This window comes from Cebus imitator, unplaced genomic scaffold, assembly GCF_001604975.1.
Source record: "Cebus imitator isolate Cc_AM_T3 unplaced genomic scaffold, Cebus_imitator-1.0 Scaffold296, whole genome shotgun sequence".
In the NCBI taxonomy this organism is placed as follows: domain Eukaryota; kingdom Metazoa; phylum Chordata; class Mammalia; order Primates; family Cebidae; genus Cebus; species Cebus imitator.
In genome coordinates this window covers 942,613-955,220 of record NW_016107611.1, presented here as the reverse complement: position 1 = coordinate 955,220, position 12,608 = coordinate 942,613, and positions in this window count along the sequence as shown.

Genomic DNA, 12,608 nt, shown 5'->3' with positions numbered 1-12,608 from the left:
TTTTTTTCTTTTTTTTTTTTAGATGTTGTTCCTCTTGCTTGCCCAAGTTCTATTAGTCTATTCCCTGACAGTGTTTACTTAGGTCTGGATTGTTGGTATCTATGCACTTGCATCACTGAAGATCTATTAGGTTGGTGATTTTGTAACCATGATATCTTTCTCTTATTCTATATTTGGTTTGTTCACGTTTTTCTCCACCACATCACTTGCCTTCTGAGAGGACAAAAGCCACTCTATGCCTACAGGACACTTTGTGGCAGTCTGAAACTTTCTAGACGTGGCAGTTTATGGATTTTCTGTACTTTTGAAAAACTTCAAGGACATGTCATTAACCTGAATTGGTAGTTTATTTAAAAATAACGATTATGGCCGGGCGCGGTGGCTCAAGCCTGTAATCCCAGCACTTTGGGAGGCCGAGGCGGGTGGATCACGAGGTCAAGAGATCGAGACCATCCTGGTCAACATGGTGAAACCCCGTCTCTACTAAAACTACAAAACATTAGCTGGGCATGGTGGTGCGTGCCTGTAATCCCAGCTACTCAGGAGGCTGAGGCAGGAGAATTGCCTGAACCCAGGAGGCAGAGGTTGCGGTGAGCCGAGATCGCGCCATTGCACTCCAGCCTGGGTAACGAGCGAAACTCCGTCCCCCAAAAAAAAAAAAAATAACGATTATGTGTAGATGTGATAATAGGTAGAATGTGCTGAAGATTTAGTAGTTGGAAATAGGCTAAAAAAGAACAAAACCTATGGCAAAGCCAGAGTTCTTTTTTCTAAAGAAACCTCAAAGCCATTTATCATTTTCTCTATTATTACTATTATCTATTAATTATATGGGGAGTCCCTTATTGATAGCAGGTATATGTTGCACTGGGTAGAGGGAGTTGGGGCATCTTTTCATAATCTGGTGCTTTAATGCAATGTTGCTGGTAGTGTTGATCATTTAGACTTGCATATAATACAGCCAGTTCCAAGATGTAGCCTTGATTTGGGGCATCTTTTTATAATCTGGTGCTTTAATTTGATGTTGCTGGTAGTGTTGATCATTTAGACTTGCATATAATACAGCCAGTTCCAAGATGTAGCCTTGATTTGGGGCATCTTTTTATAATCCAGTGCTTTAATTTGATATTGCTGGTAGTGTTGATCATCTAGACCTGTATCTAATACAGCCAGTTACAAGATGTATCCTTGAGAAATTGGATGTGCAGTCACCACAGCATCACTGTGTGGTGTAGCCTCTACCTGTGCATGAATATTCAATATCCAATTATCTCTCCTATGTCAAATGGGAAGATGCAATGATTACTGCGTTTTGAACATTTGAACGTTGTCCTCAGTTATCAATGGTACAGTTCAGTTGTATATTTTTATAAAAAGAAAACTGAAGTTTATGTCTCTAAATAAAATTATAGGGGTTAAATAAAATAAACTAATTAAAATTAAGTTGTAGGGTTTTGTGATTATTTGTGTAACATTCAAACTGGTTAACAAACATTGAATTAGGAAAAATTTTAAGAATATTGAGCTGAGATTAAAACTAGAGTTAAATCAGATGTAGCATTACTTCATAGTCTTAAAGGCTGAGCAGCTTCTTGGGTTGCACCATTATCCTGTGGATCCATCAGTACATAGTAACAATGTGGATTAGGGATTTTGGTGAGTAGCTTACCTAAGGCAGAAAAATTAAAATGGGCTTGTAACATATTGTAGCTAATAGATGAAAACACCTTCAGAGTCATAATAACAGAAGATCTGTGTATAATGGTATGTGCCAGAGGGTCTTTGAAGTACTTTACAGATACTAATCATAAAATCCTCACAACAACCCTATGAAGTAATAACTATAATCTCCACTTTAAAATGGAAGACTGAGGCAAAGAGAGGTTCACAATTAAAAACTAGAGGGAACTGTGGTTTGAATCCATTAAATGGGGTGGTTCTGGAGGCCATGCTCAAAACCACTACAGGGTACCAAACTGCCGCAGATTAGATAAGATTCACAGCCCTTTCCCACGGACTTCATAGGATCCGCATGGACCATGGCACATCCCACATACTGCTGATGTTGGGCCCTTATCTCTTTGATTATAAAAGACTTTCTCTTGTGTCTGGAAGTCTTAGAAGCCAGAGGACACTTCTCCAAGGCAGTAGCCTCCTTTGAACCCAAGAAAAAAACTTTAAGAACGCTATATCCTCACATTTCAAGTGCAGAGGCCAAAGCAACTCCATCTTGGATGCTAATGTGCCATACTGACTTCTGATTCACTCGTGTTTGGGAAGACCTCTAAGATGTCCAGTTTATCTATTGTTTCTTGTATAAGGGCATGTAGTTACTATAAATCCTGCCCTTAGGTTAAAACAATCTGGAAGTTACTACGCTTCACTTATCCTACATATTCCTTCTTAAGCACATATCCCCTTTCCCTGTGGTATATAAGTCCTTGGTCTGGAGGGTAATGGCATTGGATCCACCATCTTGTTTCACTGCCGCTGGAGACACACACATAGCTTCTGATCACAAAGTCCTGTTAAATTTCTTTTTTCTCAGAAACCAGATGTGTCACTTCTTTCTTTAGCCTTTCATCTTCCTCAGATTTTGGAGGTAGATTTGCATAGACCTGTCCACTGTGAAACATCAAGGTCTGCTTGTTCAATAATTTGTCTTCAGAAGCTGCCAGGCAGAGTAAGTGAGTGGATCTCCTAGCCAACATCGTAGAGACAGGACACTAGCAAGAAAAATAAACACCTTTGAGGACCTTCAACAAATGGAAACAGAACCTATTTTGTATGACTGCCAAAGATTACTTTCTCCAATCAAGTTCTGCTTCAGAGACAAACCCAAAAAATCTCATCAAGATTTTTTACATTGAAAATACTGCCTACCCACTTACACATGCAGACAGCATAACGCAGAACAGATTCAGTGATTCATGGGTGTGAAAAAAGGTTTAACCTCATTGATGATCTCAAATCAGAAAAGTTGTTCTGTTTTTCTTTTTAAGTCTACAGCACCGGGTATTCTCAGATGTTCTCCCCTCCAAGTATTAATGAGGCCCAACCCTGCTTAGTTTTTGAGATTGGACACATTCAGGATACTATGGCTATAGACAGAAAATGTATCTTTTTAATTGTATAATACAACCTGATGGACAGAGAAAGAATGAGCCATGGGTGGATGGATAAATCTCTCACTTTCATTCATTGTTAAGAGCATAAATTGAGATAACTTTTCTAGAAAGTAATTTCACAATATATGTCAAGAGTCATCTAAAGACTTAGACCTCTTGCTTCATATTTTTAAAAACAACATTGTCACTGACATGGACAAAAATGAATGCCAATGGAGTATTACTGCATTATAATTATGCAAGATTGTTTAAGGAAAAGAAAAATGTTAGCAGAATAGATAGAAAAAATGAGGCTTATCCATAATGAAATAGTATGCAGATATGTAAAATGTTTTACAAAGAGTTTGTGGTGGTATTGTCTTATCAACAATTGACATTAGATCCAACCCACATGCCTACAGGATAAAAACCTTAGCTTAGCAGAGAAACAGAAAAAAAATTGTATATATGGAGCAGTTACTTCTCTGTGCAAACAGTTATCTTCTACTCCTGGTGGAACAGGATCTTAATGGCCTCATGTCCACGACATACCATTATAATCTGAGATCTTATTTCTGTCCCTGTTTCCCCTTATTCTCTGTGATCCAGTGGTTTTCAATCAGAAGAGAATGCTTTCTCAGGAAGATGCATCAGGATCCATGGTAGAATCTTACACGTATGGAATCTGCAATCCTAATATATAGTCTTCAAAGGAAGCAAGTGAAACTGTGAAGCCCTGACAGAGATATTGATGAGAGAGCGTTAGGCATGTGAATGATTTGGAAGTAGGATATGTTTAAAAGGAACAGCTATCTGCAGTTATAAGAGAAAGAACCAATCACAATAATGCCCATCTGCTATTAAACTGTACCTTGTACCTAGCAAAGCCTGCGAAAAACAAGTTATTTCTACATCCCCAGAGATGCCCACTCTGCCAACACATTGATTGATTGATGGATTGATTGATTGATTCAATCAATCAATCAGTGCCACACACCTGAGTAGCTAAGACTATAGGTGTGTGGCACTATGCTCAGATAATCTTTTGTATTTTTAGTAGAGATGGGGTTTCACCATGTTGGCCAGGGTGGTCTTGAACTCCTAAGCTCAGGCAATCACAAAGTGCTAGGATTTCAGGGGTGAGCCACTACACCTGGCCTGCCACCACATAACCAGCACATTCCCCAAATAGTTATTTAGTATTTTCCTCTTTTGGTCATTATCCAGACCACAGTATCAGACCTGTATTAGTCCTGTTGGAGCACACACATCACTTCACATAATTATGAAAATATTACAATCATTTCTAACTAGAAGCCTGAGTAGTGTTAGCAGTGCAGCATCACTGAATTTTGAGGGAAAAAAAAAATGTAATCAGAAAGGATGGCAGGGATTGCCCTCACCCATTACAGTCACAGGACTGTTTTTCATAAACCATGGATATGCTCCATGGTTTTAATCCCATTAAGTCCAAGCATTTACATGATCTCCCCTCCTTTAAAAATCACAGTAAAATACTCAGGGAAAGATGAGGACATTGTTGTCAGTACTGGAAAACACAACAAAGCATCATTATTGCAAATTATCTTTGAAACATTTCTGCTATGTGCGTGGTTATCAATAGCAGAGGAACAGAACAGAAAGCACTTATTACCAATCCCAGAGGAGGACTCTGAACACTTACGCCCATTGCATCTTGTCATGGGAGTCACCAAGGAAGACACAAGACAGAAAAGCACTGGATGGAACAACATTTTACTTACACAGAGAAGAAGCAGAAAAGTATCCATTTCAGTAATATACCTCAGTCTCCCATGGTATCCCTGCAACCCTGGAACCAATGCAGCTCAGTTTGCCTATTTGCACCCATCTCTTGAAGCCACCTTAGAAAGATTTTGACCCTTTCCATAAAGTGTGAAATACTGAACGCTGCAGGCATCCCTTGGGGACCACTGACCCACACTTTGAAGGAACACTCAATGAGTCTGAAACAGGTTAAGTATCTCTTTGGAAAGACATATTTCGGGCTCCAGGCCTAGTCTTACATGGCCCAGTGGGGTTGAAAGACTGTGCCCATGAAACGGTCTTTTCCTAAGAAAGACGGTTGAACAAAGTTCCAAGTCTGACTGGTTTTGCCCATCTTCAAGAAACACAAAGGGGATGTGAAAAAAAAAACGTATGCTCAAATGAAAATTTTAACTGACATCTTACAAGTCATGTAAAGAAGGAAATGATATGGCTAAATAATAGACTAGATGGTTTAATTATGTTTTGAGTGTTACATATGAGCCATGATGAGAACTAGAAAATAAAGTAAAAATAAAAAACACATAAGCTATGAACATTTCATATCAGTGACAGTCTGCCTGTCACCCAGGAATTACTTAGAAACTCACAGGCCTCACTGGGATCCTCCCCTATGTCTCCCATCTCTTCACCCCCAGCCCTCATGGACTCTCTCAAGTCTCCAGGTTACTCTCCAACCATCCCTAGATCTCTGCAGCAGTCAGGCCTCAACACCCGTGTAACAACCGGAAACTCAGGGACCTCACAGGGCTCTGGCCCCATGTCTCCCAGCTCTTTACTCCAGGTCCTCTCCAACCATCACCAGATTTCTATCGCAGTCAGCCTCTCATAGGCAGGAATCACCTGGCAACTCAGAGACCTCCCTATGTACCTCCCACATATCTCTCATTTCTTCGGCCCCATCCCTCAGAGACTCTCCAGTTTCTCCCAGCTCCTCTCCAGCCAGCCCCAGATTTCTGCAACAGTCAACCTGACACACGCAGGAAACACCCAGAAAGTCAGAGACCTCACTGCACTCCTCCCCTATGTCTCGTATCACTTCACACCTAGCCATGTCTCAGGGACACGCCCATGTCTCCCAGTTACTCTCTACACGTCCCCAGATTTCTCCACCAGTCAGCCCCCACAGCCAGGAAGCACTTGAAAACTCAGGCCCCTCACGGGGCCGCACCACATGTCTCCCAACTCTCCACACCTCAGCTTTCTCCACCAGTCAGCCCCTCATACCCAAGAAACACCTGGACACTCGGAGTCCTCACAGAGCTCCACCCCCATGTCTCCCAACCCTTTACTCCAGCCCCTCGGCCACTCCTGTGTGTCCCAAGTACTCTTCCTTCATCTCAAGAGTTCTGCAACACCAGCCCCCCACACCGAGGGATCACCTACAGACTCACCAATCTCAGTGCCCTCCTCAGTCATGTCTCCCATTTCGTCACCTGCAGCCCTCAGGGACTCTGCTTGTGTATCCCGGCTCCCCTCGAGCCATCCCCAGATTTCTCTTGGAGTTAGCCTTTCACGCCCAGGCATCACCTAGAATCACCTAGAAACTCACCTCCTTATGCTCCTCCCCCATGTCTCCGATCTCTGCATCCCCATCCCTCGGAGACTCTCCAGTGTCTCCCCGCTCTTCTCCAGCCATCCCCAGATTTCTCCTGGGGTTAGCCCCTAATACACAGGTGTCACCTAAACTCTCTGTGCTCCTCCCCCACCTCTCTCACTTTATACCACATTCCTTAAAGCCCCATCTGTGCCTCCCAGCTACTCTGCAACCATTCAGTTTTCTGCAAGAGTCACCCTTCAGCACTCAGGAGACCCCTAAAAACTTACAGAGCTCACCTGATTATTACCCAGTGACCTCCATCTACACAGCAGTGGCTCCCACATATTCCCCAGGGGGACTGAACCCATCTTCTTTTACACTTAGACACTCCCAGGGCTTCACAGTCACTCCCTACTATCATCATTTAGCTCTATGTCCTTGAAAATCTGGGCAACATGATGCACTTACCTGCTCATTTCTCCACATTCCTGGTCAGGGTGCACACCCAGCCCCTCCTGTGTACCAGCCTCAGACACAGGCTTGTCCTTCTACTTTGTACTGTCACACACTTGCTGGTAGAAGAGGCCTGTCTAATGGCCAACATCAGCAGGACCCTCCTGCCTGCTAACATGGCTGCAGGTGCCCATGCCAGTGCAAATCTCCAGCCTGTCGGCGTTCCTGTGGGCGACACTACTGGCGATATCACTAGCTTGACCCTCCTTCCTGGCAGTGGCACTTGGTGTGAAACCCCATTTTCAGATCTCTGATTTATACATATGACCATTTTCCCTGCCCTCAGTTTCTTTCATTCACAGGCCTTCTCATTGTTTCTGCCTCCAATTCAGACATTTACTCATCCTTTTCCCCTATGTCTGCCCCGTCTCCATGGTAATGAATCGTATGACCTTTTGTATATTCATAATTGTATACAGTTTTAAATCACAATTTGAAACTTTTAATTACATTACAATTAATAACATTTTAATTAACCCCCTAAGAAAAGCCCTGTAAGCGTTAGTCACTTCCTCATTCTATCTCCAAGCCCCAACCCCAACCACAGCCACAACCGTGGCACCAGGTAACAGCTACATAGACAGCTCTATGCTATCTCCATATATTTATTTAGTCTGGATAGTTCCTATAAACAGAATAGCACAACATGTGAGCCTGGGCAAATTTAGCCTATCAAACTGGGAAAAATTTAAGAACATGCTTAGGTCTACATTGGATATGTTGAAATTGAAAATGTAAGTTCACTGGAGGATAAGGTGGTAACATCCCTAAAAACTAAAGAATCCTAGGCAAGCATTGCAAGTAATTTGATTATCAAGTAATGTAGACAACTGTCAATGATATATGACCTGCGAGGAAAGAAACAGTTACCAAATATTATGCCATTTGGGGAAATGGGATTTTTAAGAATATACATTGACTCATGTAAATCGAGGATCAAGTATGAGTTTAATTTTTTCTTACGTGTCTTTATATAAAATATGCACCATGTTTGAAATAAACATTTGAAGGGCTTTTACACTAAAACACCCATAATGCTTGATATCCCTGGTGATGTGATGATGGAATGGTCTGAGAATATGGGCAATTTTGCTACATTGTGACTATAAATGAGATTTGGAATACACATTCAATATGGCATTACTTAAGTGAAAACAAACACACAAATGCTCTAAGTCTATTTGTAACCATACACAAATATGTAGAAACTGATCTGAGACAACAATGGCAAAATTGTTAATGATGCTCATTCTGAAAGAGAAATGGAATGAACAAAGAAGAGGAGGTTGGTATAGAAATGGGGGCTGGCATTTTAACTATTTTGTCAAAACCTAAGAAAACATTATCTTAAGCATATGTATCATTTTCATCAGGAAAAAAAAAGATAAAGTCCTAGCAATATGCAGACATTATTAAAGAAACTAGCCGGGAAATAAAGTGTAAAACTGAAAAAGGGACAGACCGATTTTTTGTTAAAATAATGCTTCTCAACCTAGGTACAATGAGGGCAAGTCTATGAATTTGATCGCATATTAAAAGAAGAACAGATAGAAAATTACTGGAGAAAATTATCCTCAACTCACGTAACAGATAGTAGCTAATTTTTCAAAGAGAGTGTGGTCAGAAAACAAGGAGAAAGAAAGAATGAACAACTGAAAAATAAGCGAACAGCCAGGCCTTGGTGGTGTGCGACTGTGATCCCAGGTACTCAGGAGGTCGATTCCAGAATTATTGGTTTAACCTAGATATTAAAGGCTGTAACAAGCGCTGACTGAGCCACCACACTTCAAACTGAGTGAGACAGAGACCCTGTATCTAAAATGACTTTTTAAAATAAAAACTTTGAAAAATGAGTGAAATATTTTCAAAGGCTATAAACAAAAATGACAAAAACATGTCAACTAGGACGACATTGATTGTTAGCAATGAGATTAATGCAAATATCCTTTTCGTATTTATAGCTGACCAAGAACAGACATTTCTTACTATCAATCCAGTGATCGTCAATAGTGTGAGAAGATCGACCTCTTTTCCACTATGGGCTGAGTGGCAAAAACAAAAGCAAAATGGGTTTTCCTTTGCTCTCACACCGCATTAGTCGACAGAATTGTGTCGACTTTGGTGACCACCTGTGTGGTGATTTCTCTCCATCGAGCAAGCACACAAGCAATTCTGCTGTGGACAGTAGCTGAGTGTTCATAAAATGAAAGGGAAGACTATCCACCTGGACATAACATGAGATTCCACAGGTCCAGGGCCCAGTCCCACAGGATTGGCCTCCACTGTAATGACAGTGGGAAGTCCCCGGTTGTTTTACCCATGCTTCTGACTGGCTGGCTATCAATCAGTTTTCCACCATCTTTTTTAAAAATTTCACTAATCTGCATAAAGCAGCTGACAGGACTCAGAGGAATTCTCATATTTACTAGTTTGTTATGAAGGAAATAGCAGGGCATTCAGGTGAAGAGATGCATAGGACCAGGTTTTAGGGGAAGGGTGCACCACTTTCCCAAGTGTTACATCCAGAAGGTCTGTCTGTAAACCCAGTCCTTTTAGGGTTTGATGGAGGCTTCATTTGATAGGCCTAATGGATGAACCCATAGGCTATTGGTGATCAATTCAACCTTCTGTCTCTCTGCCCTCCCCAGAAACTGGATATGGGGCTGAAAATCCCATCCTTCTAGTGTTGGCATAGTCTCTCCTGTGAGGAGCCCCAGCTTCATCCTGAAGGCACCCAGGGGCTACCAGCCACCAGTCAACCCATTAGCATATACCCCCAAAACCCACATCACTTTGAAGATTGCTAAAATTTTAGGCCGTGTTGCCTAGGATGGTCTCGAACTACCGGGCTCATGAGACAACCTGGGCAAGACCACTTGGCTCCCTAGCTTCAGTCCCCTTTTAAGGGTGAATGGTGTATGTGTGTGTGTATACATATATACAAAATTCCTCAAAAAAAACATATTGAGAAACTGTTAACTACAGTTGCCACAGAGAAGGGGTCCAAAGGATGGATGAGTAGAAATGGTTTCATTGGAATTTTTCAGTAATGTCTAATATTTTATATCACAGTCTTATGTTATTTACAATTAATACCAATAACCTCATAAAGTTTTAACATCAATGGGGAGACAAGGCCTCTTGCCCAATGTTGGTAGGAAGATTGAGAGTGACAGTTACTTGCAAGACTCTGAGACATGGCATTTACCAGGACAGACTCTGGAGCCAGGATACCCCTGTTTAAATTTTGGCTCCACCACTTCCTAAAATATTTCCAATCTTTGTCACTTGTTTTCCTCATCTTTAAGATGCAGAGGTCGGGCACGGTGGCTGATGCCTGTAATCCCAGCACTTTGGGAAGCCAAGGTGGGTGGATCCCGAGGTCAAGAGATTGATGCCATCCTGGTCAACATGGTGAAACCCCGTCTTGATTAAAAATACAAAAATTTGCTGGGCATGGTGGCGCATGCCTGTAGTCCCAGCTACTCGGGAGGCTCAGGCAGGAGAATTGCTTGAACCCAGGAGGCGGAGGTTGCGGTGAGTCGAGATTGCGCCAATGCACTCCAGCCTGGGCAACAAGAGTGAAAACTCCTTCTCAAAAAAAAAGAAATGTGGATAATTATACTTTCTATTTCATACTGTCCTTGGGACTAAATGATTTACTAGCCGGGCACGGTGGCTCAAGCCTGTAATCCCAGCACTTTGGGAGGCCGAGGCGGGTGGATCACGAGGTCAAGAGATCGAGACCATCCTGGTCAACATGGTGAAACCCCGTCTCTACTAAAAATACAAAAAATTAGCTTGGCATGGTGGTGCGTGCCTGTAATCTCAGCTACTCAGGAGGCTGAGGCAGGAGAATTGCCTGAACCCAGGAGGCGGAGGTTGCGGTGAGCCGAGATTGCGCCATTGCACTCTAGCCTGGGTAACATGAGTGAAACTCCGTCTCAAAAAATAAAAAAGAAAAAAAAAAAAAAGATTTACTATATCCGAAGTTCTTAGAACAGTGAAAGTAATATATGAGATATTATACAAAGTGAGACCTAAAGGTGCTTGTTGAATAAATGACTAATATCCAGTAAATGTTAAGTATTGCCTTTTACTCTTCTCTTCCATTTCTAGAAATAAAGCCTTCAGAATTTAGTGGGTCACATGGACTCTCAATTTGAATCTACTTTGATTCTTTTTATGTGTGACCCGCAAGTGTAGGATCAAGGCAGAAACAAGTTTACTTAGCAGGAAACTACCATTTTAAACTCCATCTTGCATAGCAGGAGCTCAACATACAAGCTTCAAAATTGGAAACGCAAATAGGCACAGTTGGTAAACCACTGAAGTTGAAGGAATTTAGTAGGACAAGACGACTTCCGCATCCCATATAATGAGGGTTAACGTCCCAGGGTTTCATATTCAACATGGTAGCCAATGACTATATGTGAATCCGATGAAGCATCCCTAATCTGAGATCGGAAATGAACCAGTATCTGAAATTTTCTGAGCACTAACAAGAGGACACAAGTCTAAACTTCAACACATCAGTGCTCAACACATTGTTTTATGCACAAAATTATTTAAAATAGTGTATAAAAACATCTTTAGACTATGTGTATATCTTTGTATAGAAAACATAAATGGGCCGAGCGAGATGGCTCACACCCGTAATCCCAGCACTTTGGGAGGCCGAGGTAGGTGGATCACCTGAAGTCAGGAGTTAGAGACCAGCCTGACCAACGTGGTGAAACCCTATCACTACTAAAAATACAAAAATTAGCTGGGCGTGGTGGCACACACTTGTAATCCCTGCTACTCAGGAGGCTGAGGCAGGAGAATCCCTTGATCCTGGAAGGCGGATGTTGCAGTGAACTGGGATCATACCGCTGAACTTTAGCCTGGGCGACAGAGCAAGACCTCATCTCAAAACAACTACCCCCCTAAAAGAAACCATAAATCAACTTCATGCTTAGAACTGGTTACCGCACCCAAGATATCTCAGTCTGTTTATGCAAATACTCAAAAAATCAAACCATTTCAAAATCGGAAACTCTTCCACTCCTAAGCATATCAGATAAGGGATCTTCAACTTGTATTGACTACTTCACTATGATAAGTCTAAATAGAGATAGATAGGCTGTCAGTGTAAAACATTGCGTTTTGAAGACTTACTACATAAACAAAAAAGGTAAGTTATCTTAGTAAAGTTTTATGATGATTTCATGTGGAAATGTTAATGTATCGGATACGGTACTTAAATAAAAAGTTATTAAGGGGCTGGGTGAGGTGGCTCGGGCCTGTAATCCCAGCTCTTTGCAAGGCCAAGGCAGGCGGATCATTAGGTCAGGGGATCGAGGCCATCCTGGCCAACAAGGTGAAACCCCGTCTCTACTAAAAATACAGAGCTTAGCTGGGCGTGGTGGAGCATGCTTGTAATTCCACCTACTCAGGAGGCTGCGGCAGGAGAAGTGCTTGAACCTGGGAGGCGGAGGTTGCAGCGAGCCGTCATTGCTCCACTCCATTCCAGCCTGGCAACAGACCGAGACCCCGTCTCAAAAAGAAAAAAAAATTATTAAGGTTAACTTCACGTGTTTGTACTCTTTTTCATATGGTTCTAGAAATGTTCAAATCTCATCTGGAGCTTGCATTTCTAT